At 38.5% G+C, this 25,495-nt stretch overlaps 1 protein-coding gene across 1 annotated transcript in view; it reads left to right on the forward strand.

Moving 5' to 3' along the window:
* The first annotated feature begins 428 nt into the window (after positions 1 to 428).
* Positions 429 to 25,495, forward strand: part of GALNT1 (polypeptide N-acetylgalactosaminyltransferase 1) — an 85,680-nt gene continuing 60,613 nt past the window's right edge. The window contains exon 1 of the mRNA XM_071553596.1: positions 429 to 516. The gene's annotated coding sequence lies outside the window, so the exon portion shown is untranslated. The remainder of the gene's footprint in view (positions 517 to 25,495) is intronic.

A 25,495-nucleotide genomic window follows, 5' to 3' on the forward strand; every position in this document is an offset into this window, starting at 1 on the left:
CGGCGCTGAGCGGGCTCGGGCGGCGGCGGTGCTGCGCGGGAGAGCGGGTGGGGACGCCGGCGGCAGCAGCAGCGGGAGCGGCGGAGCGCGGGGCATGCGGAGCGGGCGCCGCCGCGGGGCTGCAGCTGCTGGCTCCGAGGCGACGAGGGAGGCGGCGGCGGCTCCTCCGCGGGGCTCCGTGTGACCGCCGCTGCGCCCGGAGCGCGGCTCCCGGCAGCCGCAGCAAGAGGGGGCCGAGGCGGCGGCGCGGCTCTGCTCCGCGGCCGGGGGCGAGGCGGCTAGCCCAGGCGCCGGCTCCCCGTGGCCGTAGCGGCCGCCGCCGGCAGCGCAGCAGCAGCGGCAGCGGCCGCCTCGACGAGCGGACGGAGCGCGGCTTGTCCCCGTCCCCGCCCGAGGATTTACCCCGCGGGACTCTCGTGCTCGGGCGCCCAGTGACAGGCGCGGCAGCGGCGGGGCCGGCGGCGCCCCTCGCCTCTCCCCGACGTCCGCCCCGCAGCCACGGAGAGGAGGGCCGAGGTGAGTGCGGGCTCCGAGCGCCTCGGGTTCCGCTTCCCCCGCGCTGGGGCTCGGGGTAAGGGAAACGCCAAGTTTAGGCAGCGCTGGGCTTCTTCCTTCTCCGTCCGCCTGCGGGGGAGCCGCCGCCGTGGCCGATCGCCGCTTCCTCCGAGCGCTGTGGCCCCGCCGCGGTGCCCGCCCGGGGGCAGCGGCCGGGGGGGACGGGCACACACAGCCCGCGCTGCCTTCCGGCGGCCCCCCGAGTGCTTCGTGCCGGGGAAAGGGCCGGGGGGGCTGGGGGCGTCCCGTTACTGCGTCCAGGGGTCGGGATCTGCTGTGTGTCAGCAGCCTCAGGCAGCGCTGCCTGTGTGTGTGTGTGTGTGTGTGTGTGTGTGTGTGTGTGTGTGTGTACGCGCGCGGGGGGTGGGAGTACCAGGGCAGCATCCCCGGCTCTGTCGCTGCACCGCTGTCACATCAAGTTGGTTTAGCTAATGTTTATTATGTAATATGTAACTAATATTTCAGACTTGCTCATATCTGCTAGAATCCGGATCAGTGTTATTTTATTTCCTTTTAATTCATAAAGCTGAAGAGGGTCGGGAAAGCTAGGACTCTCATTCCAAGTGGTTGCCTACAGGAACTTGGTTTTCATGTGACTTCACCCGTGTTAACAGAGGGTTACTACCTCCTTCCACCCAAAGAATGCAGAAGTGTGTGTCGTCTGCCCCCCTCCACTCCCCTTTTATTATTAAGTCCAGGCAAGTTTTTTTAGGTCGTGTTAGCAAACCCCAGAACCTGCCACTTCATGAACTTTCTATTTCAACTGAAATAGAAACTGATTTTTGTGCAGCAGCTGCTGAGGGAAATAACTTTTATGGTGATGAACAGGAGTGAAACAGTCTCTTCTGTTTATATAAATTATGCTGGCACTACATGAACTGTAAATGAATGTAGCTAACAGCTGTGCAAACCAAAACTATGTAACTAACCATGTATTATTATACACTGCTGCTCTCAACTTCACTCCTTTGCAAAGGCATTCAAGATCATGCTACTCTGAACACTTGGAACACCACAGAAGTCGTTTTTCTTGTAAATACAAAGGATTGCTTATACTGGGGAAAGCATTTCAATTTCCAGTGCCAGCTTCATCATTTTCTGTGATTTAGAATTTTGTCTGTGTTCACCTGTGATGCTGGCCTGTTTTTTGAGTGGTACTGCTAGCACTTTCAATTTGAGTTTGCTGCATTTTATCAGCCTTACCTGTGAAACATGATCGTGCATCAGAGACAAATATTGCCAAACAAAGAGATTGTGACAGCATGGTCATCTTCAGATAAATTATACAGATGGTACCTGGCAAGGACACCACACACAAACCACCCTTGAGATCAAGGTGATAATAACACCACATGGACTATTACTGGATGTTGTCTGTCTGTTCAGAACTGTAAGCTGCATGAAGGAATATACCTTGTTCCTATAGGAATAAGGCAATTCAAAGAACTAATGAAAGTCAAGGAAATGCTTTAAAAATACCATGTGACAGTCATTGCCTAGTGGTGAGTTGGAACTGTTTCACTTTTATACAAAGATTTATTCCTCCCCCTTCATCGTCTCATACTGGATTTTTTCAATCAGGTTCAGGAATAAGCTATACAGAAAAAGAATGGAGGTAGTTTGGAATAAATTTCAATGCCAAATTGCTGCTTTAGTGAAATAGTACCCTGCTGTCCTTTCTTTGTTGCTTATGTGTAGATAAGCTATATGTTACCTATAAACTTAAATATTTTTCTTTTTTCTATTACAGAAAGAGCATAATCTTTGTCTTTGGGCTGAGAACAAAAAGTAGCTGCAGGGACACTCATCTAAAAATAGGGTACTTCCAAATACTTAAATGCTTTGAATGCAGTTTATATTATGAAGAGGAAAGAGATTCTATTTGTAGTGATTTTTTAATTTTTTTTTTTGCATTTCAGTGCACGTAAGTGTCAAACTATCCACCTAGCACAGAAGTTTGATTCACAGGACCAAAATAGTATGGTCTTTGGCTCTGCAGTCTTACCTAGCTTGTGTCTTGAAGTGGTTTCTATATGGTAGTGCAGGAAACATCTCTAGATGCAAGTTGACCTGTACTGGGAACTGTCAGTGCTTGAAAGGAAAAGGAATAACCTACAAATTCAGCTAGAACTCTTTTCTTGTGTGCATGTGTATAAGATGCATTAAAATAGTTTTAGCTGTTGTTGTGGTGCTTTTAAAATCAGTGCTGTTTCATACTTAGTTGATCACTTTATCAAGAATGTTATAGTTCTTCTGTCTCTCTTAAATCATAACCAAAATCTGGAAGTATGCAGTGCTGTCCTTCAGGCCAAGTTATAGCACATGTTTTTCATTCCAGCGTTGCTCTTCAGGATCTTGATTTTTAAAGTTTGTTTGGAAGATGGTGTTTTTGGTGCCTCTCTCCTCCCTGGCAGGGTCAGCATGGTGATTTGAGTATTGAAATTGTGACACTGGAGTTTATCTGGAGTTCATTTGGGTGAATAGCTCATGACAGATAGTAGAAGTGTTAAAGGAGGCAAATGTTGAATGTTTCTTTTATGGTATGAGTCTTGCAATAGAGCTCAATAAAAGTAGGTTTGGATCCCTAAATGGGGCATTCCTCATCCCAGGCCGTTTTTTGTCCTCCTTTGAATATTAACAGATTCTTTATAATAAAGATGCACTGGTGAAAACTTTGATTATTTAATTATGCATTGTATCAAAAAAGCATCTGTCTGAACTGTGTACTTCCCCCTTTCACTGAGCAGAATCTTAATTTCTGAGGAGTAAATTATTTCCCTTCTATTTACATCTTTTAGTCTTTTTGTAACTGTGTTTTTTCATGTTTTGCTTTGTGAACCTTTGTATTTGATTTCTAATTCTTCACTTAATCTTATAGTGCAGCAGTCTTTTTTAGGTAATGATTAAGAATGAAGCATTAGTTTTATAGTCTGCTAGTGCTTGCCACTGCTGCTTTTGAATCTTGATACTTTTAATTTTCAGCAGCAATGTTCTCATATTGAGCAGAGATCTTCCCTGAGTTCCACAGGGATGCTTGTAATCCTCTTGTTTATACTAGACATACTCAATTTAAAAGGTTGCTGACCATGCTGATAATTATTTAATTTGCAGTGACACTTCTGCATTTATTAACATTGAATTTTATCTGCCACTGTATTACCTGTACATCATAGTTAATTAGCTTCCAGTTGGTTACATTTGTGGTCTTTTGTACTTGACTAACCTATATAAGTATTAACTTTTCTATTTTCCTTTTCAGCTCGTTAAGTAGTACTTTTAAATGTTGCTTGCTTTATGGATCCTTGAAGCATCCTGTTGTTAACCTTTTGCCATATTGAAGTTTGATTACGTATTCATAGTCTGAGCTTCCTGTTTCTTGGGTAGGAATAAAATTTTTAAAGCAAAATGTAACTGGAATCTGTAAAATATGTCTGCAGTGTTGAAGTCATGGCTTTTACTCAACTCCTAGCACCAGGTCTACTGTTGACACAAGTATTCTAAATTTACCATCCCCAAATAAAATGTTTTAACTGTATGCTTGTCATAAAAGCACTTTGATGCCATCTTCCACTAATTCTGGCAAAGCATTTTTCCCATTTACAGTCTTTCTAGTGAGCTTAATCCATTATGTGAAATCAGCCCATCGTAAAAATCAATGGAATTGATATACTTTTAGCTAATGTATTAAAGAGCTGGCTAACTGGTCTATTATTCACTTTTTGATTACTCAAATACAGTTTTGCACTATGAAATATGAAGCTTCTTAAGGGGCATTTACTTTTGGCTCAATTGGAACTCGGTGACTTTGAGCACTGCATAAATATCTCATGCATGTGCTGTTGCAGTCACTCCCAGCTCACTGAGGCATTTTTACCATCAGGTTCACATAAAGGTCTTTTTATAATCCATGAGAGAGAATTAACTTGAATTCTAAAGCCCTGGACTATGCACATCACTGAGTGATGGTTTGTAGTTTCTTGTAGGAGATAGGATTTTGATTCCTCATGTCTTCGAAGGGCCAGTGGAACTGAGCAGTCAACACTGAAAGGTGTGTTTAGTTGATAACCTTGTTGTTACTGAAAGCAAAAGTGCTTAGAGACCTGGTTAGTTAAGAAAAGGTACCCTTTACAAATAGTCTCCAAAGATTGTCTCTGGATAGCATTTGCCACCCTTGCTTTTCTGATCCAGGGCTTTATTTTCAATTATTAGACAAACCCATACAACTTTTGTTGTTTTGGGGTTTTTTGTTGTTGTTTTGGTTTTTGTGGTTTTTTTGTTTTTTGTTTGTTTGTGTTTTTTTGCACTCCCCTCTCTTTAAGTCCTAGGTAACTATGCTATGGAACTTGATTGGGAAGTAACTTCAAAACCTTTTTTTTTGGACAAGGTATTTAGTTTTGATATTGGAGTGGTCAGTTTAATTTCTTTGAAATGAAAAACTTACCTTCAACAATCAGAGCTTTGTAATGATTGATGCCTTTGCAGTGGAATCTGTGTTTAATGATCACAGCAACGCTCATTGATAGTTTCAGCTCATGTATTTTTCCTTTATTATCAGATCTTTTCCAGCATTTAAAAGAAATACACAGGTAGGGATACTGAACACTGTGTTGTGTTGCTATTCTATGTAAACTGGTCTTCCTCAAGGCATTTGTGTTTGTTTTCCTGTGAGAAGTTACTGCTAGTGAAGAACAGCATAAAGCAGCAGCAGTTTGCTGCTGTGAAAGTTCAGACTCTGGGACCAGCAGATGTACAGCTGCTGTGAAATTCATTCCTAATTAAAGAGGGAAGTGTTTTCATAATTTTTTTTCTCATGCCATGCTGGTATCAACTTTCAGAAACTTATACTCTGTTAGAAAACTTATCCAAAAGATAAGCCAGTTCAGTGTTTGCTATCTAGCTGAAAGAGCATTAGCATCCTTTGGAGGCAGAATGTGTGAACTGCTCTTTTGTTCCTTAATTCTCATCTTGCTTTGTAAATTGTAAGCCAGTGTAATATTGTAAATGTTTTTGAAAGTCTGCTTTGTTTTCACTAGTACTAGTATTGGCTAAGACGTGCAAGTGCTAGGATCTCTAGGAATTATATTTTTGGTGGGATTTCTTACTGTAGATAAACTCTTAATGTTTTTTGTACAAATAGTATTTCTTCATAATATGATGCAGTACTATTTTAATGTTGAATTCCAATATATCTTCATGTAAAAGAGCTCCTGGCATGTAAATGAAGTCATACAACAAAATTTATCATCCTGGTTATGTGGAACAATTGAGTCAGGATGATATTCAGCATCCAGGTTGCTTGTGAAAACTTGTTGCAGGCAAGCGAGAATGTGTGTCATGTTCTTTGGCTTTTTATTTTTATGCTGCATTAGAATAGACTCCTGAGTTTCAGCTGGTGCTTCCTGTCAGCCACAGGAATGATGATAATAACACAGTGCATAAATGTCTCACAATAAGTAGTTCTACAGGAGGCAGGAATACTTGCCTCTTTTTACAGGCATAACATGGCAACATTTATTGGTGGGACTTGATGATCTCAGAGGTCTTTTCCAATCTATTTGATTGTGTGATTCTATGATGAAGGCCAACAGAACCTGAAGAACTTGAATCCTAATATGTTTATTTTTTCATAGTCACAGGTCATCATTATCTTACCTTTTTTCATGCCTTTTAAGCTTGTGCTCTGTATGCTAGCAATGCTTTAGTACAAATTGTGAATGTGAATGACAATTAGACTCGTGCTGAAAACTAAAAGGAAAGAGATAATGCCTGGATTCTTCAGGGAGAGGGACATGAATTTTGGGTTTGGACTTTTTTTTTTTTTTTGGAGTTGTCTGTGAGGAACAAACCAGGGGACGGGAATATTGGTAATAGATTGGAATCAATTGCCAGTATGTAGAGAGAGAGCTTTGGAAGTGCTCATTACATATCTGAATGAAGTAGCTGACTAAAAAGCAGAATGAAAAATTGAACAAATGACTATCAACATCTATAAAGAGAAAGAGTTATTTAGTACTGGTCTTAATTGGATGTCTCCACTACAGTGTTTTAAAATTATTTTAACTTCTGTGGCCAGGATGAGCAAGGACTAAGATCAAGCATAAAGCTGTCTCTCACCCCAACCAAAAGTAGATAACAAACAGATATAATTTCCTGTGGTCAGTTCTTAACTTTTCTAGGTGATAGGTTTTTTAAAAACAAAAAGTACAATAGACTCTGAATCTTCAGATGGTCCAAATGCATATTAGTTGTAGGTGAAAAAATTGGACTGATCGCAGTTCTGTTTTCACTCCATGACATTCATCAGTTTGATTACCATTATGAATAATTTAGCATTAAGAACAGCCCAGGCTCTTATGTGTGTGTCCTGTTCGTTATGTTTCTGCATTAAATACATTCAAGAGAAAACATTAACTGATGGGGCATTTTTAAAGTATCTTTAAGGACTCATTTAAGTTAAAATTAAACTAATGGATTTATTTAATTTTCAGTTCATTATGTACTCAAGGTAATTGGGATTGATACACTTTTCAAACACAAAAGCTGAATCCTAATTCTAGGTGTAAAACTCAGCTTTGACTTATTTCTGGACAATACTTCTATAAGGAATTACTTCAGTTTCTGCTGATTGGAATACTACCTTGAATGTCTACTTGGTGAGTTTACCATAAAGAAGTTAAGGATGCATTTTCAAAGAATTTTTTTTGTCTTTAGAGCACTTTATGGTTTTAAACTGTACTGTTTATAGTGTCCATGTGAATGAAATAAACATCTGCTATCTTTATCTTTGAAAAATGGTTGAAGACAACATACCAGAGCAGTCCTGTTTCAAAGAGGTAACAAGTCTACTTAGAACAGTTAAGAAGACCCCCACCCCTGCTAGCAGTGTGTAATTTTTTCACCTCTTTTCCAATATGCTCTTGGAATTTTTTCTTCAGTACTCTCTGGTCAGAAGTTTAAGTTCCTAAGAGTTTAGTGAACCTATTTTGTTTTCAGTCTTCAAATTCTACATGGCATACAACAAATATTAAGCTTCCTAAAGTGCAGCAGAGGTACTGCAATTTAAATATGTTTATTTGAATGATATATTTCAAGAAAAATAAAACTCACCCCGTAAGGCCCTCTCCCTGCAAAAAATGGTTGTAAAATGCAAGTATTTTTTTCAGGCTGATGTTCCTAAATATTTGATTTTGTGGTTTAATTTTGTGAACTGAAAGTCTCAGAAATGGCATGAACAATACAAAGTTGTTCAGTAACTCTAGGGAGTAGGAAAGCACAGTACCACCTCCAGGAGTCTTAATTCTTGTCAAAAATTATACACTCTTTGTATCTTCTTACAATTTTTGAGAGGCCTTTAGATTCTTACCTTGAACTGCTCCTTGCTCCAGTGCTGTTTGTGTATAGAAAAGGTTACAGATAGGATACAAAAGTCCAGTAAGTTAAACTTACATTTGATTGAGACTTAATCTAATTATCTGTCCTCTTTAAAGAACAGCCTGGTAACCTTTTGGAAATGTGGTCTGAGATAGCTGTGGGAAAACAACTCCAAGCTGCTCAGTGGTCCCTTTCCTTCAACTTCTACTGTGGTATTTTTGGGCACTGAAGTGAATAGGGAGAATAATGTGGCAGGAAGAATGCCCAGGAATTCTTCATTCTTGGTAAAAAAAGCTTAGGTTCCCTGCTAAAGCAGAACAGCGGGGCAGCTGCTGCTATGTTAGATGGCACACTCATCAGAAATGTTTTAGTTTGTGTGTTTTTTCAGCTTCAAATTAGTTTTAAGGTATGGTATCACAGTTTTTATGAACATTGTACTAAAATAGTTTCAAATTGTGTAGATCAACATCATCCGTAAGGACAACTTAGACTACACAGAGTTCCAGAAATAAATGGCTGATAATCTAGCCTTCAAAACAGCTAATGTGCTGAGAGGTTAAAAGTATTGTTAGTATAGCCTCAGAAAAAAATAGCATTCATTATAGGCTTTACATGCTTTAAAATCTGTGTTTGATGTTTGGCTGTGAATAGATTCATTGGATTGCTGGAAGCTACATTAATATTTTATCAAGTCTAAAATAAGTTGTATGTTAGTGGTTAAAATACTACTTGTTCTTTAACATTTTGTACAACTGAGAAAGAATTGGGTACCATAATTGTTCAATAACACTAACAGACTGATGTGGAAAATATTAAACAATTCATCAAGTCTTGTGAAAGTGTAGTTGGAAGATAGATACCTATCTGTGGTACATCAGAATGGAGTTACTCTGACAAAAGCTCTGAAAAAAGTCTGAACTTGCATATTCAGAAGGCATATGGTACAGCTTTAATATTTTTTCTTTTTTTTTATTACAAATTCAAGTGTTATTTCATATTATTATTTTGATACGATGTCATCTCATCAAATGAAAAAGGATGTTTAAAAAACATGAAGAATTCTAGGAGTATAGTGAGCAACCAGAGCTGGTTAAAATATTTTAGTACAATGAGCACTTTGTGGATGCAGGCTCAGCACAAAACTTTTTTTCTCTAACGAAATATACTTGTCAGGCTCTCTATCTAATTTTGCACTACAGTTCTAAATCATAAAATCTTTATATCTGCAGTAGTTAATTTTAAAAAATGCAAGGTAACCAATGCCCAAAGGAAACAAAGTAATCTTATATATTGAATTTGTTAAATCTTTAAAAAATAAACCCTATAAAAAGCAGAAAACTAAACCACTTGTTTACTAGACATTATTTATTTTCCTTCCTTGTGTTTCTTTATTTTAGTTGCTTTTGGATTTTGCAGAGTTCTCAAATCACGTCTTTTATTTTGTCTTTCCATGTCCAGGAAAACTAATCACTTCCCTGCAAGCAGCTAATGCAAGAAACCAATTGACCCAATCTCAGCTGTGATCTGATTCACGGAAGTACAACAATATGTAATTTTCTTGCTTTGGATCATATAAAGCTTTCTTATGCAGTTTTAGACTATCATTACTATTCATTTTTTCCCCAAAATTGTGCTTTCCCAAACACAGTACGAACTTCTAAGAGCCGAACCAATGGTTTTTCTATATTTCATGAGTGTTATGTATATTTGAAAGGCATCTAATGACTCCTTTTTTGCACCGCATTTTCTTCTTTGTTGAAAACTTCATAAAACATCTTGGCTTCTGCCAGAAGAAAAAATGCCTTTTATTTTTATTTTATAGAATACCTCCTGTTATTTGCAGTAGAGTTGAATAGCACTGAGCTGCAGTCACTGGTTTCCACTAATCTGCCAGTTTGGATCATTAGTATTTTTAAACAAAGAATCCACAATGGAATGGTTTTTAAAATGAACAGACTTTCTTTATTATCACCTCTATGCAGAAGAGTTAAATAGCATTCAAGTCAGGCACTGATTTCCAAATCAAATGTTTAACCTTGCAATCTTCATACTAAATTTTCAGCTCTGCAACTGCAAAAATATTTTATACCAACTTTCTTATAATAAAACCATCTTTTTATTGCAAAGACTGGTGAAATTGTGATTCAATACTGCTTCCGTCTGCAGGGATGAGCTGTACACTATATTTCTGTGGAGCAAACCCAAGAAGAATTTCTTGTTATTCTAAGAGACTGCTTCTTTATCTGTCACTTGTAAAATGTTGGCTAATTGTTAGTTTAAACAGCTCATATCAATTACTGTTATAGCATACCAGCTTCAGTTTTCCATGATTTGTGATTTCTCCATTTCTTGCATTTGTTTGGGTATGTAGTGTGTGATTTGGTGTATCATTAATTTTTATTCAGAAGAATGTGGTAATGATTCAAGAATGAGTGGAGAAATGTATCTGAAAGAAATCAAAATAATAGAAATTGCTAGTAATTTGGGTTCTTTGATATATAGTTTCACATGTCTTAGAGACCTAGCTGTCTGAAAGTGAAGCTCAGCGTTTTTCAAAACTTCATCACTTTAGTGCAACTCAAGTATTTCCAAAAAAAAGGAAAAAAAAAAGGAAATTACGTCAAAGCTTACTGAGAATGTTCATTTTACTGTACTGGTCATGGAGTGTATTCAGAAAAGATGTAAGGTCTTATATTTTCCTTTGCCTGCCAGTTCTTGACATAATTCAACTTACTAGAGATATTCAATGTATTTTGAATAACTTAATGAGTTTTTAAATGTATTTTAACAAGTGTTAAACCGTTACTTAAAAAGGTAAACTAGGATATGTCAGGGCCGGGAGACAAGACTTGCATAAAAAAAAAGTAATGACTGTCATTTTTGATGTAAATTGAAATCAGTTTATGGTCAGGCGTGTTGAAGAGGAAATGAGCACAGTGGCCCAACTGACAAACTCTGTGTTTAAAATTTCCATATCCAATTCTTAGGTTTGGAGGAAAGGAGATTAGTTAACTGGCTCTTTGGTGGTGTCTGGAACTGCTACTACTCTGGCATAATGAAATTTGTAATGGGCTGAGCAGTCACTTGCAGACACAAGAAGGAGAAATTTAGAGTCATATGCAAACTTGTTGAAGAATTACTTTTCCAAAAGGGATTTGTTTAGATGGTGGGGCGAAAAATCAAGAAGTATTTCTAAAAGCTTGAGTGTTTATGGAGGAATATAACTGGAAAATATGAAATTTTAAGTTGCTTCTATCTTAAAACTGTGTTTATGTCTGAAAATCTTTGTATGTAAATGAAGGTTTGTGGAAGAAATGCTGTTTCCTGTTCAGCTTCACAAAGAAGGCTTAAGATTTATAAATATTTTTTTCCCCCATGCTTGCTTCAGGAGAGAGGAAAGTTAGAGATGGGACTTCAGTACACAAAAAGTGAGTACACAAGACTTGTGAGCACTTGACTTTGGCTGCATCTGTTTGGATCAAGTGTCCAGTCTTCAAGAGATGGGAGAGGCATTCCCCAGCACTGACTGGCGTTGTGTTCTCTGCCTGCAATTTGTCTGTTTTCTAATTGTATGCCACATATGGTGACATCATCCCCTGTGGTAGTCTTTCTTGTAAAAGCTAGTAGGATTTTTAATTGAATGCTTGCCCCAGCCAGGCAACAAAAATTGCTTTGGCAGGAGAGAAAAAGTTGTCTTTTTGAGACAGTTTCATCTCCGGCTCTATTCACCTTCAGCCCTCCCATCATGCTTACCTAACTATGCTCCCACCACCCTTCTCCAATTTGCAGACTGCTTTTAGTCATACTTGATGAGCAAATATCCCGAAAAATATTAAACTAGCACAAGTTCGGAGAAAATTGGTGCTGAGGAAGAAAAACAACTCAACAGTTACTGGTCTTTTCTAGGCTGCCAGTTCACCAGTGAGCCAAGCTTTCAGTGACCGGATGGCATACCTAAACCTTGGAACAAACCTGAGCCTCTGGTACCTCATGCTGATTTGGTAATTAAGAGACACAGGGAAGATGCCATAGTACCCTGTGGGGAATGGACATTTTGGAGGGGAGGAATAAAGGAGAGCTCATAAGGGGCAGCAGCAGCAACAAAGTGCTGATGTTATGGCTGTCTATGGGAGATCAGTCCCAAAGTTCTGCTTTCCACAAAACAGCATAATTGTTTTAACAAGGGCTGTTGTCAGATGGACAGTAATTTATTTCCAAGGATCAACATTCCATCGGACATTTTTTTCAGTGTGCTGCTGCTCCTGCGGCAGTTGATTCTTTTAAGTTACAAAAACGTAGCCAGCTGCTGCTACAGAGTAGTTTTCTCGAAGACCGTAGTAGTAAAAGTTAAACCACTTTGCTTGCATTTAATGAGGAGTAGGTCATGTAGTTTCTTCTCCTGAAACAAAGTTTTCATGGCTTGCTAAGCCGCTGTTGAATCGGAGTTCATTGAAGGTGTGATTTTCTTGGGTTTTTTGTTGTTTTGTTTTTGTTTTTCTTTTTGTAATGGGAAGAGCTGAAAGCTGCTCATGGAAGAGATAATTAGCTCATAAAGTGTCTATTTTGTAAATATAACTTCTCTTGCTCCTCTATTGGAAAACCAAAGAAGAGAATGGGAGAGCAGACTACAGACAAGATGGGTTGTTCATATATGTAAAGTATGTAAGCTGATGTAATTAGGGAGACTGATAACCTGGGTTATCTACTTTCTGAATTGCATGAGGAAAAGGAATGAAAGAATCTCAGTTTACTGTCTTTGTGCTTCTATCTTCTGTGCTAAAAGTAAACTGAATACCTTACTGTATTGGCCAAACATTTTTTTTTAACTGTGGCAGCTGCTTGTGGAGAAAAGCAGTATGGGAAAGTTAATAAAGTAACTTTCAAATTCAGTTGTTGGATACTTAGTTAAGACCTTGTTCTACACTGTAGCATCACATAAACTATTAGGAAGGACTTCTTATATTTCAAATAATAGTATAAACATAATAGTATTCTCTCTGAATGAATGCTGCTAGGTCATATGGGGTGATATGATTTTAAAGGCTTGACTTCTTAGAGTGTTATTGTAAGAATGGACATATTTTTAACATTGTTCTCCCCTGCAGCTGCATGCATGCATGCATGAATAAATAAATAAATAAATAAAATAATAATGATAATTAAGAAAATCTATCTGATGAGACATTGCTTTGTTGAGAACTACTACAGAGGAAATGTTTGAAACTTAGGAAGATTGGAACTGGATGGCACGAGTGATGTTACCAAGCATCTTTTAGTAAATAAAATAGTTAGGGGTGGGTTGGAATTAGAGGTTTCAGCAGCATCTGAACAGATTTGGAATAGGAACTCTTGTACACAATCCTGTTGATGAGACTAAAGCTGTGTTCTCCAGCCTTCCCTGGACAGCTGCACTGATCAATCTGAAGGAAGTAATGGCATTCACCTTTTCAGTTTTTTAATTTACAGCAGCTGCAAACAGCATTGAAGAGTCTCCTGGTCAATGCTTTGTCTAAAGGCCTTGTGGGGAGGAGAGCTCAAAATAAAGGCAGACAGGAACTAGGCAACATAAAACCTGTAGGAGAAGAGAACAGAAGATTGGCAAAAGAGAATAAAATGTCAATATTTTCCTCTAGAAGATGATAAAAATATTTAAATGGCTAAACAGTATCTCACTATTTCTTTTGTCAAATAGTGAGAGTTAGAAAGTTGTAGTGAGCTAATTAGTAAAAAAGATGGGAAATCCAGAACTGTTTAGAAAATGTAGAAGTGTTAACTGGAGAGAATTTTCCTATTGACAGGTAAAAGTTTTGACTAGTATGATTTGCCTGTCTAGCCAATCTCACTTAGGAAAAAATCAGTTTGACCTTCTTCCTTCCTGCCTGTCTTGACTCTGACAAGAATAAAATTTACTCTCGACACAGGATTTAGTCTCCGGGAAAATACTGGTAGGATCTTTGCAAGAAATAGGATGGGTTTATATACCCCAGTAAAATGTAGAATAGGTGCACTGTCTGCTTTCATTTGTAGCACAGGGCACACCAATATAGCCCTGGGGTGTGTTGGAGTAATTGTTGGGGAGTTAGAAAAGATAGCTGATGTATTTGGATAAGATGTGATGTCTTTTGAACAAAAAGTTGCATGGTAGCCCAAATCATGGACCATATATAAAAAGTTAGATGTACATGTTCTTTAAATGCTTGGAATTTTCTTTTATATACACTTACTGAAGATAGCACTGAACTATAGTCTTTTATGAACTTTTTTACCATATTCGTTCTTGATGAGTAAGGAGAATGTTGTTAGGGTGGGGAAACTAAAATTGAATTTTCCAATCTGTTTGTAACTTTGCCATGAATCTGGAAGGGTGATAAGGCTTTTGCTGAAAGGATCATATTTGTCATTATATTTTTATTTAGAGTTTATTTAGAACTTACTTTCTGGAAGTGTCTGACACTTTTCAGTGCAAATCTAAGAGCAATGCTGACAAATCAGTGATTTGAGCACACACGGTCTGTAGAATACTTGAGCTTGCAAAGCAAATGCCGATTCTCAGCATTTGCTGTTCTTTTGAAGCTGGTGAAGCACTTGAGCTGCTACTTTTAAGTTATTTTTGCTTATTTTCCTATCAACGTAATTTGAAACTAAATGTTCATATATCATATCACAGAAATCCAGCTCAGGTCTTTTGACAAATGGATTGTCTTCTGTTTTGGTGGAGCCTCAAAGGGAGGTAATTGCAAGCCTCAAGTTTTCAGTTGCTGAGGAAGGTCTTAGAAATACTGTTTCAGCTGGTACTGCTTCTCTAGTTTGATGAATTGAATTTGAGTCTTTAAAAAACATAGTACCTTTCCTAACCTATAAAAAAATTAGTTGATACTTTCCACCTGAGGAAATGTTGTTTGCTAAGCCTATGACTTTGTCACACAGTTGAGCTGAATGAGTTGGGAGGCTTTGTTTTGGTCTGTCATGAGATGTGCAAAAGCATTGAGAGTTCCCTGCTTGCTTTTCTGGATGACAAGTCAAGCATTTTAGATTAAGTGGTTTAAGACATTGTAGTACTTCCAAAGATTTTTCCATCTGTCTAAAGGAATAAAAATAATTCAATGCTGATTGAACACTAGTATTGCTTTCATTTTTTTAATTGCTTTTAACTGCATTTTTAAAAGGTGCCTTCTTTCATTTTAGTGCTTGCTGAAGTGTTCTATAGTGCACCTGCTATCAAATAAAATGTTCAGATCTTATTATTTTGTAAGTCAGTTCTCTATACCCTGACCTTTCTTTCAGTATAGCAAGTAACTAACCTACTTGTTACTATTTTATCTGTAGTAGTTTTGGTTTTAGGGGCTGATTTGAAACTGTAGCTTTTGATGTGCACTAGGATGAGCTTTGATATGGAAGATTTCTGTTTCATCATTTTTTCTAGTATTCAAACAAGAATTATTTGTCAGCCCTGAATCAGTCAGGTGTTTTAGGAAAACAAGAGTTCATATAACTGATATCTTTCCAGTTACTAAAAATGCTAAATGATTGAATTCATATCTGAATAACTGATGGAGATTTCCAGTAATGACAGTTTCTCAGACCCTGAAGCATGCTGCCAGGTATCAAATTAATAATCCTTCCCTCATGATGTTATGATGTAATTCACAATGTTTTTGGGCCAGCTGCTAAAAAGGTGTTTAAATTGAGGTGAAAAACTGAATAACTGGAAAAAAAAGAGAAAGAATTGGAGAAAATAGAAGACACGATTACCACATAATAGGCCTGCTGAGATTTAGTTTAAAAACAGTGGCAACTCTCAAAATTTAAGAATTAGGTTGTTAGCTTCGTCAGCATGCCAGTCTGCCACTGTCACTGAAGTAAACAGTCTTTTCCTGGTCATTCTCTCCCTTTCTGAGGCACATATTGTGAAATAGATTGCAAAATTTTCTGGATTGCAGTATATTTCTGTGCTGAATTAGATCTAACCTGCCCCCAAATGAGAAGTCAGGGTGGGGACAGAGCAAATGCTTAGGGACTAGGGGACATTATAATGCATCCCTTGAGTTGCTGTGCTGGTTTTCAGTATTCTTAACTAATTTTTTCCCACTTGTTTTGAGCATGATGGACATGTAAACTACATACCTTGTTTCCTGCATACCAAAGTATCTTCTGGGCTTGTGCTTGTAAAAGGAAAGGTACTGCAAACAGCTGACTGACTCAGCAATTAGTAAACCAAGTGAAACAGGATATTTCTAGGAAGAAACCTTAAGGTTTGCAGGATGATTTGGGAAACTGTATGCCAGATTGCTGCACTGCCAAGGGCTGCATTGAAACAGCAGTGCTTTTTTTAGAAAAGCTAACTCATTGGCCTATTGTCGCAGTTTCCTCATCCTTGTTATTACAGTGTTAATAGCTCTCAGTATTCTGTTTCAACTACCTGTTTCTGATTTTACAGAAAGGGACAAGAAAGAAATTGGGATCCATGTTACTAACTGCATCCATTGTTTTGGAAACTTGATAACGCAATGTTTCCTGTGTTCCTTTGCGGTAAACAAAACTTCCTGAATAAAGGACCATTATCTCACCTGAAGCCGGAAGAAGTTTGCCTGCTTTATTCTGCTTAAAAGAATGGATTTTTGTAAAATTTTTTTTTAAAGTGATCTTCCTACTTTTACAAGTGAGAAATGATAGTCATTTTTCTGCTCAGCCAAATTTCAGATACTGTTGCAAGCAGCAGAGCTTTGCCTGGAGGCAGATGCATGTATCCAAAACTAGCACTTCTGTGGGAGGGTTAGTATTTGTGTATGAAGACATATGCTCAGTCAAGCAGTTTGTTGGTTTGGGTACGTTTTCTCCTGTTGACACTGACAGACAGTCTTACTGAAATGCTTTAACTCTGGCAGAAGGCCAAAAACCATTCTCTCACCACAAAATTTTGGTTTTAAATAGAGCATTAGTATTTTCAAAGGACTGAGTCCCTAGGCCAGACTTTTTTTCCTAAGGGAGGTTCTATGTATTACTTCTGTGCCCTAGGCTAACTTCTTTCTGAAAGTTTACTTTTGTGTACTGTAAACTTAAGTGTTCCCAGAGTTAAAGTCCTAATAAGCAGTGTGTTCTTTTGGACTTTGGAGTTATGATATGCTTGTTCAACTTTTAAACAGCTATGTATATTTACATTGTTTACTGGGGGACTAAGGTTGTGATGTGTGATAGTATAGGACTTTGTAACAGCTTGTGGACAAGAATACAATTTCCTCATTTTCCTCTTTGATTAACAAGTGCTAATTATATACTGCAAGAGACTGCTTCCTTTTTGATTTGTGAGGGGGTTTTATGTTTTCATTTGGTTCCTAAGTCAGTAAATAAGTAAAAAGGCTTTTTTAGCTCTGTGTACACAAGCAAATGATTTGGCTTAGAACTCTAATATTTATTTCTTTTGAAATGAAGCTATAGAGCTGAATGGACAGTAGTGTCTTATGCCAGAGTGCTGGAAGAAATGGTTTCTCAGTGTCTAAAGAGACATAATTGGATGTGTGGAGCAGTGGTTTTACCTAGGGGACTTTCTGCCACTTACCACTTTGTTTATTGTCTTTACGCAAGAATATTAATATAATTGAGGTCCTTTGTAAATGTGGAGAAGCGTTGTGTAAATTTGACATTTGCTTTTACAAATTTACCAGTTGATTTATTTCAAGTACTACCTCTTGTGAATGTCAGTTCTTAGGATCTTACTTAGATACCTCCCCCTCCCACTTTTCTCGCTTTAAGTAATGTGCTACAGTGCCTGCTATAATACTCTGTGTGTATGTGTGAACTCAAAAAATCTAAGCCTTTGATTAGAAGTAGAACATTCTGTAGTTCCCTTTCTCTGTGTATAGGAGAGTTGCTGTAACTTTATTATCCCACAGTGGCTTGTTACCACTTGCAAGCTGAGTTCTTGGACCACGGAAGGCAGAGGTCATAGTCTTTTAAGCACCATTAAAGCAGTATATTTAAATGTTTGTAATTTTGCATCCCTCTGATCATCTCTGAGGTAATGGAAAATATTTGTAGGTATTTTGCTGTCTGTAGTTCCATTAATAATTATCAGTGGAAATGGAGAACCTGAGTATGGCAGTAACTCATGTACATTTTTTCCCTAAGCTCTGTTCTCCCATGCCATCCACCTGTAAGCTTTCCTGCTTTCTGGGGTTTTTGCATCAGATCAGAGAAAGGGATGTTACAGATTATTCATTGGAGTATTATACCTGAGAATATAGCAGGCAGCTTTCCTGAAGCCCTCTGCTTGCTCTTGAAGAAAGAATTGATCATAGGGCATGCAATTTTACATAATGTAAAATGTATGAGGGAAACTGTCATTGATTTTAATGTAATTATGTATTTAACTATTTTGTATTCATAATTTAATAGGATATTTTTTCTCAGTGGATCTGGAAACTTCTTTCTGATGAGTCAGAGATGACTAGAAAAGGTGAAACAGAGAGCTCCCTCTTCCTCAGCTGAAGGGAATCCTCTGTTTGTTTGCCAGTGTTTTTTTTCCTAGCAAAGAACAGTATTCTGAAAATGGAAATTGGTCCACATTTATAAAAACTAGATGAAAAAATCCACTTTGTGTACATAGCTATGCACCTGCACACACCTGTATAGGTAGCTGTGGCTGATGCCAGTTGGCATGCATGAGGGGCTGGTGCTTCTGCCTAGTTGCTGTTGCTTGGTTTAGGGTTCTTGCCAATACTTGCATTTTTGGAAGAACCATGTGCTGTTAAAGTGATAATTATCTGATTTCTCCTGAGGTTCATGTGACTTCTGGCAAAGAGTTGTCAGTGAGGTCCAAAGCCAGTGCTTTTTACACTAGAAATGTGCTGTCTGTAATGTCAGGGATATGCATCTGCTGCTGGTCTCACCTCAGCTCACATGAGCAGGGGACAGGAGGACAAGACTGGAGCTGAAATTATTGCAGTATAGGATAGGAAGGTGGAAGTTTTGAGAGCGAAATACAGCTCAGTCAGTCTCTGTCTTCATTGCTTATTGCAATGGAAATATTACTGAAATACTAAACTTCCCACTCTTCATAAACAATACAAACAAAAAACTTTAGTTGACACTAAATCTTGATTTTTGACTTCTGAATTCCTTCATAGTGAATGTTTTGTCAACTGAAGGAGCTGAGAGGTGTCTAATGCGTTTTGCACTGTGGCTCACATCCTCCATACGCACCCTTACTGCTTGCTTTGCATGCTTGTGAGACAATGAGGGTAGTGTTTCCTGGTGGCTGAAGAGAAGGTGCAGAGGGTGTCTGCCAGCTCACAGCAGTCAACACTCAGCTCTTTGTTGATAGTCCCACTGAAGGCAAGCATGCCTGGATTGATGCTCTGTGCTCCTACTTAAAGCTGATGTAAGTTAATGCTATCAAAATAAACTGGTTTTGCTGATTGCCTTGCTAATGTTTTGAATCATGACAGTCAAAAAAAGATTTCTATTGTCTTTACAAACCTGTGGTGCTGCTCATTGTTTGCAAATAATTTGTTTTTCTGTCTTTCTGGAGAGCAGCTGTGAGGTTATGAAAGACATCGTTTTTGTTTTTTGAGTTGAGCAATTCTGTTTAGGTACTGTTTGAATTATTAAAAAAAGTCCAAAGAGATTTAGTAATGATGCTGAATATGACAGTAGACATGTCATTGGTAAAAGCAACTGTCTTGTATTTTTAATTCTTTCTTGTGTTTCCAGCAGTGTAGTACTCTCAAGTAATCTGAAAATGAGCTTTGCAGCAGTCTTGATTTGGGAGTGGGGGTTGGGGTGCATTTTACAGTTGATTTCTAAAAACCGTATTTACTTTAAAATATCTCCATGGGTTCAATCATTCTTGGTCCCTTTTATGCACTTCTTGTGTTGCTTTGAGTCAGTGGTCCCTGAAGAGGCCTGTGAGAAGAAGGTCCTGCTGACTTTTTGCATGGCTGTACTTGCTGGAATTGTTACTTGTCTGGTGAAGGCCAAGAAAAGTAAAGGCATACACTTTAGCTGTCAGTCTCATCAAAGTAAGTGTTAGCTCAACAACTTCCTAACTTTTGGGAGATAGTATTATAGCAGTGTGTGCTTTACACCTGTTAAACACATACCTGTCTTTATGGTTTTGCTGATTCTATTATAAATGATGTCTGTGAATCTTTTTTCCTGACAAATTGCATGCAGAAGAAAAGCCTTTGGATTGTCTTCATTAAGAATTCAATTTACATTTCCCCCCCTTACTGTCTTTCTGTATAAGATAAAAACATGGAGATTTTATGGAATAAAACTGTGGTGGTTTTGTTTTATGCTCTGTTTTTTTAAATATTGTTGGTCACCTCAGAACAACAGATAGAAGATGGGGTTTTCTGAGTGTTATGGATCTGTTTTCTCTAGAATTTACTGGCAGCCCACTAAATTTTCTCTCCTTTTCATGTTTTGCTGTTCACTTTCTTGCACTGATGTTTCTGACCATGTGCAGGGTCAAACCACTGTATTGATCTGGTAGAAAAATCAGTTGACACAATGGAATTGGCTCCATACTTTATGGAGCTGCATGATTGTGTGTGTGTGTGGAGGAGAGTCAATGAATAAACAGAAGTTGATTGAACAATCTAGAAAGATAATGCATGAATGAAAAATCATACAGTCAATCTATATTATATTTAGGAAGAGGTGAAAGTGATAAGTGGGGTGTGACACTTAGGAAAAGATACTGTGTAGAGTTAGCTCTGCATGATGGTTGCTGTTATTAAACGTGTCAGAAGAAAGTTCTCTGCATAATAGGAATGGAAATATTGAGATTATTTAGTATAGATACTTGAATATGAGACAATTATATTTTGCAGTTTACAAACATTGTGACTGTGAATCTGGTCAGCATATTAGAGAGACTAGCTAAAATTTGTTTGGATTTAAGTAAAAGCTCATAATATTGGATTCTCTTGAAAAGTCAATTTTCAAAAAAGCTTTTCTTTGTTTTTAGGTGATGGCTTTTGGCTGGGATAGAATTAATTTTCTTTTTAATATCTGGTACAGAGCTGTGTTTTGGATTAAGTATGAGAATGATGTTGATAACACACTGATGCTGTAGTTGTTGCTAAGTAGTGCTTACTCCAAGTCAAGGACTTTTTAGTGCCTCCTGCTCTTGACAGTGAGGGTGTGCACAAAAAGTTGGGAGGGAACTTTGCTGGGACAGCTGACCTGAACTTGCGCAAGGGATGTTGCATACCATAGAATGCCATGCCCTGTATATAAACCAGGGATGGGGAATTGGCCTGGAGTACAAATACAGGCTGGGTGGAGGATGGTTTTGTTGGTTGATGAGCTCAACTTGAGCTGCAATGTGTACTTGCAGCCCAGAAAGCCAACTGTGTCCTGGGCTGCAGCAAAAGTAAGAGCAGGTCAGGGAGGTGATTCTGCCCCTCTACTTTGCTTCTGTGAGACCCCACCTGCAGTTCTGTGTATAGCTCTGGAGCCCTTGACATAGGAAGCACGTGCAGCTGCTGGAGTGAGTCCAGAGGAGGACCACGAGACAATCAGAGGGCTGAAGCACCTCTCCTATTAGGCTCCAGGGAGACCTTAGACCTTCCAGTACCTAAAGGAAGCCCACAGTAGAGCTGGAGAGGGACTTTTCACAAGGGCATATAGTGATAGGACAAGGGGTAGATATGGGTTAGTAATAAGAAAGAAATTCTTTACTGGGAGGGGTGAGGCACTGGAACAGATTTCCCAGAGAAGTTGTGAATGCCCTTCCCTGAAAGTGTTTGAGGCCAGATTGAATGGGGCTTTGAGCAACCTGTTCTAGTTGAAGAGGTCTCTGTCCATGGCAGAGGGGTTGGAAACTGATGACCTTTAGTGTCTCTTCCAATCCAGACCATTGTATGATTCTATGAAGATAGGAAATGCATCATCAAGCCAGTGTAGCATCCTCTGCAACAGGAAGCTTGTGGACTAGAGAAGCCACATGTGATACTCTTACAGATCAAGCTAAGGAAACATATGGTCCAGATAAAAAAAAAACAACCTATTTTAGGATGTATGTAAAATCATTAAGTTAACAGTAGCCAGAGGTTTTTTCAGTAGTTCTCTTCAGCAAGGAAAGCATATTATATGGGATTTTGTGTAATTGTTTCCGCTTAGTGTTCTTTGTTCATGAGCTAGGTAATTAGCATATGGTTATGAAATCTGAAGACAAGATGTATTTGGGAATAAATGCAGTTACACAAAGCTGGGATGGCAATTCAGAAAAATCTTAAATGTTGGAGAGATGACCTGGAAGAACAGGATGTGATTTACAAGAATAAGTGAAACGCTTTATATTTAGGTCAAAATAAAATAAAATATGGAGAACAACTGTTAAATTGTTCCTGCCACCCCATTCCTCACCATGGATCATAAAATGAGGGTTGACAATGCAGCATTGTTCACAAAGAAGAGGTGTGTGTGTTTATTGGTAAAACTAAATGGTGGTCTAATCTGGAGGATGTGGAGTTGAGCCTTTTGCTCTGTTCGGTATTGTGGAATTCAAGTACTTTATCAGTTATGATGGTTGTACTTGAAGAAAGATGTAGGCACAGTTAATTTGCCTCAGGAGTGTAATAGTAATGACAGACGATTTCGAAAAGATGGTATGTGCAAGATTGATGGAATTGGCATTTTTGTAACCCAAAGGAAAGATCAAGGGAAATCACAAGCTTTTAAGTGTGTGGAAGCTCACTACAAATAAGCAAACATCTACCCTTGGTAGATGTGCCTTGCTTACTAATGGCAACATGGAGCATTTTCTGTGTGCTCTGCTCTCACTGTTTGCTTTTTGCTTTTGTGTTTTTAGAAGGGCTATTTCTCTTCAGTGTCTGGACAGCACTGAACAAAGAGCCTGTCATCTTAGGATCCTTTGAAGAACTATATGAATTAGCAAAATTACTAAAATAGGCTTCTTCATCTAACCAGATAGATGTATAGATAGATACTTCAGTTAAAACTCTTAAGCAGATAGAAGAAAATTTGCTCCCAGACTTGCCAGCCACTTAGCTAGTAACAGACTAGTTTCCCCATCTGTAAAAATGAATCATGTTCTCCACCTCTGTAAGGCATTTGAGTTTCACTGAAGAAAGGTGATACACAAAAAGCTATTTTAACATAAGCAACACTGGGGGTTTTGGTGTGTGTATTGCGTGTTACAGCACGATGAGTACAGCCTAGTCAGATGTATCATAGAAGTGTGTGCTTAACCTTCTTGAAGGCACCAGCTAATTTGGGTTTGATAAAGGAGGTTGGGTTTCTTCAGATTTATGTCATTATCTCTTACATTATCATGTTCAGAAAGGCAACAAACATGATTTAAGTCCCCTGCTGGGTATGTTTTGGACCATATTTTTCTGGCCCTTTGAAATTTTCCTATTTTTTTCCATTTGGTAAAAATGGGTATAATTTCAGGGAGACCCTTAGACAGTTCTTTTAAAAATCAGACTGTAAACCACTTCTGCTTAGTGTTCCTCTTCTATCAGTATGCTTTCTCAGTATTTTGCTAATCTCTTCTCAAATAGAGATTAAATTTAGGAGTTGAGATGTTTTCCCTTCCTACTTTGATATGCAAACAAATGGGAAAATTGGCAAGCATTATACTTACTTCACCTACCTCAGTACTGGCGTAGTAATTTGTTTCCAGATAAGCAGCTGGCAAACACCTTTTCTATCACTGTCAGTCTTAGCTTGCCTTACCAAGTACTTCCTCCACACTGTCATGTTGTCATAGTGTCAGTGTCTTTTTTTCTTCCCTTGTACATAATTTTTCATCTGGACAGGTACATCCAGCTAGCAGTTTAAAGAGGTAGAGCAATAAACTTGAATAACTTAGTAGGCTTATGAATAATATGGCAAATACAAGACATAAACTCATATAATATATGGCAAATATTACCTAAATGTTGACAATTACAATTGAATTAAAAATTGAACAACCTCCTCTGTTGTCTGTTAAGATATAATCTTTACTTTTCATCTGCTTAGAATTTCCATCAGACTTTGGTTTATTAACTGGGTAAAAAGAAGAAATTCATTCAATATTGCTGAAATTCTAACAGATAAGGCTTGGAAAGGCTCAGGCATAATTTTTCAGGTGTCACTTTTTTTCCTAGAAGTGAAAAAACATTACTTCTTAAGCATCAGATCTATGTTAGTGTAATTACACATTTTTTTTTTACAAATGCTGTCATTATAAATGCTAATGTTTAACTTGTGGGCGAGAGATGAAAGAATGTAAAAGCCCCTACATCCATAAACTAGATTATGTATGGGGAAATTTAGTCCAAAAGAATGATCATCAGGGGAGCTGCTCATGTGAATGTGTGCTGTTGAGGAGGCTGTTTTCTAGCCTTATTGAGAACAATTCATAGTTTGTTGTGCTAAGTGTTCATGATTGGATAGAGGACGACATATATAGAACTCAAAAATAGATAACTGCTTATTTGGGAGGACAGGCAGTCCTCCCACTTGAATCATATCATCTGAAAGGCTAAAAAATGTTGATGACTTGTTCCACCTCTCCACTCTGCCCTGCATATGTTGTTTTCCTCACAAGCTCAGTTCACTGCCTCTTTTTAGAAACAGTCTTTGACTCCTTCTCCCTTGCACAGGAATTTGGATTTTGAAATCTTTAGTGGGAAACATTCCTCCTCTTCCACCTCAAGCTCTACCAGAATTAAGCTAGGAACTTACATGAATTTCTGTTTTTCTTCTAGGACAGCCTTAAGATCTTGTGGGTGGAAGACCTCTTTTGCTTCTGTGTTCATGTTGGAATGGCTAGGGCCAGTCTGTTGCTCCATGGTTCCTACCACAGGTGCTCTACAGCAATGGGTCGGGATTTTGCCACCAGTGCTAGTGGACCATCCAGATGGCTGTAAACCTGCAGAAGAGGTTGGTACAGAACGTGTTCCAGATACTTTTGGTGCTTTGGCCAGATCTATCTGCTTTGTGTCTTAGAGCAAAGGGAACACTTAATGACTGCATGTATGCTACTGCTTTGTCCTTGGATTGTTTTGGGTTTGTGTGGCAAGCTTTTGGTAGCAAATTAGTTACAGAGGTAATTTCTGTGGGAAACTGCTAGAAGCTTTCCCAGTGTCCAATGGAGCTGTTGCCAGCTTTTTCCAGTGAGGTGGGATTCAGATCAACTTACCATCCAGATGAACTAAGAAAGCCTAAGTTTTATTTTCTGTGTTTCTGCAGTAAACACAGTTCACTTAAAGCATCCTTGTCAGACGAGAAGGATTTATTAAACTACCACTGTGTAGTCACTGGCTGCCCAGTGAGGTGTTTAACAACTGAATCCTTGTGAAGTCTTCTCTCTGTGTGCATCTCCCACTTTTATTAAGCTTGATAGAAACAAGATGGAGAACCAGAGTTTCATGGGACACACAGGCAATGATGTGGTATGACAAGTCCATTCCTTTGGCAGGAAAGATTAACCAGTGCAGTTGTATTTAGTATGTCAATTGGTGTCCTGCACTTGGTGTCATTGGTATTGACAATTTTTGCTTATTTTTCATCTTGATTTTTTTCTTTCCTGAAACCTGTTAGCAGTTTT

The sequence above is a fragment of the Pithys albifrons genome, chromosome 4, assembly GCF_047495875.1.
Source record: "Pithys albifrons albifrons isolate INPA30051 chromosome 4, PitAlb_v1, whole genome shotgun sequence".
Classification (NCBI taxonomy): Eukaryota; Metazoa; Chordata; class Aves; order Passeriformes; family Thamnophilidae; genus Pithys; species Pithys albifrons.